Source organism: Melanaphis sacchari, unplaced genomic scaffold, assembly GCF_002803265.2.
Source record: "Melanaphis sacchari strain LSU unplaced genomic scaffold, SCAv2.0 Contig244_pilon_pilon, whole genome shotgun sequence".
In the NCBI taxonomy this organism is placed as follows: Eukaryota; Metazoa; Arthropoda; class Insecta; order Hemiptera; family Aphididae; genus Melanaphis; species Melanaphis sacchari.
The window spans coordinates 584003-587735 of NW_020271119.1; positions in this window are offsets into that span (position 1 = coordinate 584003).

Genomic DNA, 3733 nt, shown 5'->3' on the forward strand with positions numbered 1-3733 from the left:
TCAAAAAGTTATAATTACATGTAAAAATATTTAGCACTCAAAGTCAAAAATTTTAAAATAATATTTTAAATTTTAACATTTTTGTGGTTAGCAACATACATTTATTGGGAATGGTGTATTTTTGTCATAAAAGATAGACGAACAAATCACAATTTCATTTACATTCTGTAAAAATATTCAAGTTGTAATAAACGTCTTTTTTAAATAATCTTAGAAATAGTTTTTAATATTAAAAATTTAATTTTAATTAATTTTTCTGTTAATTTCTAAATATCTGAAAACCAATTTTCCTTATTTGCTGATATAACTCTAAACCGTTAGACACCAAAAGAGTGTTTGATATTTTATAAAATCAAGTGATAAATTATGGGAGAGAGAATAAAGATTACCCATGGTAATGTATAGTTTTATACAAAAAGTGTTGTATAAAATATAGATTTTAGCCTTTGGGTAAAATTTATGCTATTGGAGTAATTGTTCAAAGGGTTTTTTTCCTAAACCAAGACGTAAAGGAAATCATTTTCTTCCTTAATTTATTTTTGGGTGATGAAAAAACCATCGTATATAAATGATTAGGTAATCTTTTGGTTTCCGAGTGCCACCAAGTTCTACGAAAAACTAAGATTTTTTTGGAGTTATTAAAGAAACGAGCGTAAATTGGGAAAGTAAAGAGGTATGCTGACGGTGGCGGAGATACAAAGGCGACATGATTTTGTTGAGTGGTAGTCGATTGTTTTGTTTGTCTTAAACTCTGAGTTAAGCGTAATGGTTTTACAATAATGTTGTTTGAATGTCTATCATCATGTTTTGAAACAGTAAATTTGGTAAAATATTTAAATTGAAGAAAGTTTTTTTGAAAAAAATTGTCGTGGTTAGGTACTTCTAAACCGATTTTGTTTTTTATTGTATAATTTAAAATAAACCGTATTAGTATAAATTTTCACCGAATATTTAGCTTAAAATGTTTAAAACACATTTAGTCTCAACATTTTTGACATTAAATTTGACAATTTTCTCTCAGACTATTTTAAATATTTAGTTATTATTCAAAAAATATTATTCGTAGAAACTTGCCACTTTTATTTCATATATTATATATTTTATTTTACTAAATTCAATTGTAACAAAAATATTTTATAATATTAACTAATTATTATTAATACATGACGTGTATTCGTATTTTTGCTTACAATATTGTTTTTTTTTTTTCATATGCAAAAATCGATTATTGAATTCAATATTCGTATATCTATTACTGTGAATTAATCGAATTGCAAAATATATGGCAGAAACGAATTCCCAGTGCTTTTATTATTATTTATGATTTTATTGTTCTTGTAGAACGCAAATAACGTGGTATTCCATTTAGAAAATATACACGCACATTTCTCATAAATTCAACGGGGTTTTGCTTATTCCGTTGTCTTAAAATTTACATTATTTTAAGTGATTAACCAACAAGACGTTTAAATACGTTTAACTAAAATATAAGAAATAAACTTACTTTCTTGCAGAGATGCTAACTATTAAACCGTTGAATAAAGTTTGAAACCTTGTCCAAACACTATAGAGTATATACGTTTTATATATACTGACTGAGTCATGAATAACGTTAGAGTTGTGATATTAAGTGTTAAATATGATTTTAAATAACGTTATGATAATAATAGTTAATAATACTTAAAAATTATTTTTTATTTTTAAAACATTATAATGTATTAAATAAACCTAATTCTATCCAGCAGGGGTGGATTATGCCGGCGGGATATCAGGGTTTTTTCTTATGGGTCTCAGCTAGTAGTGGACAGCAGGCTATTCATACAAATTATAATTAGAAGCGTTCTTGCTTATGGCTGTAGCTTATAAATAATATATTATATTAAATAATATTGACGGACGTTGATGACATTATTAATAAAATTAAAAATTAAATAAAATTTATTTTTAGTTATAAAATATTAAACAGGTGTGTAAAATTATTTTAATTTTCTGTTTTTATAAAATGCAAAAATATAAGTAACTATTTCTTTATAGTAATTACTAATTTTAGGATAATATTTTCTATTTACCATAAAAAAAAAAAAAACATGTATTTGTACACTAAAATAGTATATCCATGATTCAGAACGAAATAAATTTGAGAGGTGGTCAAATATTTTTCTCAGCCAATTTTTTTTCATAGCTGCCATAGGTTTTATTTAATTTAAATAAAATATTGTGTTAAGTTCTAGAATTCAAAGTCTTAATTTGCACAAAACCCTTAAAATGCAAATATAACTGAGTTACCAAATTTCTCCTTTTAATGTTCTAATTAGAATTGTTTAATGTTTATGATACATGTCTCAAGCCTATATTTGTGATCAAATTATGCAAAATGTATTAAATTGGAAACGTTGATTTTAATTTTATAATATCGCGCGTGTAATGATTACTAGTTTTTGTAAGTTATAAAATGTAATAGGGTATTAAATGTATTAAATTCTTCTTCAACCTTGTTGTTTAATAATGTTCTAAATAATGAACTACCTAATTTGTTTTTTGCTTAAATTGTAAAATGTAGGCTAAGGCGACGCAATTTTTGAATTTTGAAACAAAAAAACTCACTGGAATTGTCTGAGTGAGTATTAAAAACAAACTTGCGAATTTTAGAAAATCAATTGCAATTATTTAGTATTGATTTTAACATTTTAATGACAACTTGTATTAATTAACAGGATTAAAATTCTTACTACACCCATTTGAATAAATCAAAAATTTCAAAAACAAATTTAAAAATTATTGTTTACCCAACATTGAGTCGCGAAATATCTTTGATGGGCCGCGACTCGCGGTGTTTGTAAACTAATAAAGCAACTATCTTGATTATGTATGTATAAAACAAATTTAAATAAATATATAAAATAGTTCTAGTCGTAAATTAATTAATACTTAAGTTATATTCCATTTAATATCTCTATGTATAATAATAATGTGAGGTCTAACTAATATTGTTTAATGTAGGACATAGTTTTTACAATAGATATCAATATATTTTTAGTAACTATTGAAATATTTTATTACGATCATGGAAAATTTGTTATCTTATCAGTGAATGTGCTAATTATCGATATCGGTCGATTGTTTATTCAGTTGAGCAATACGTAGTATATTATTGAGACTATGAGAATAAGTATAACCGAAAAGTTTAAGCATACCAGTAGATGCTCGTTTTTAAATAACCAAATTTTTTATAATAATAGTTTTAATCTATTAAAAATTTTAATCTTAATTTAAATTTAAATTTTAATGGATAAAATTATTATTTGTAAAGCCACGGTTTATAGTATCAGTCAACTAATTCCATCGGGCAATTAAGCACAATACGAAAACACTAAGTTAGCAATACCATGTATTCGTTGTTACAATACAACATTTTTTTTAAATTTAGGTTTCAAAGATGTAAAATTAATGAAATAGTTAAACCAAAATGTGATTTGTATGAATACATTTTAGCTTATGATAACTTAAAATCCTCCAAATTAAAAAAAAATATATTTCAATTTATAAGTAATACAAATGCAATGAAAACTTATTAGCATGTGACATATTTTTTTGTTGTGCAGGTTTTATATTAATCTATTATATACATTGTTTAATTGAAAATGTCGAAAACTATTTACTAGTACATAAAATATAATATGATTACTATCATTATACCTATTCGTAAAGTTTGTACGAAAAAAAATTAACATTT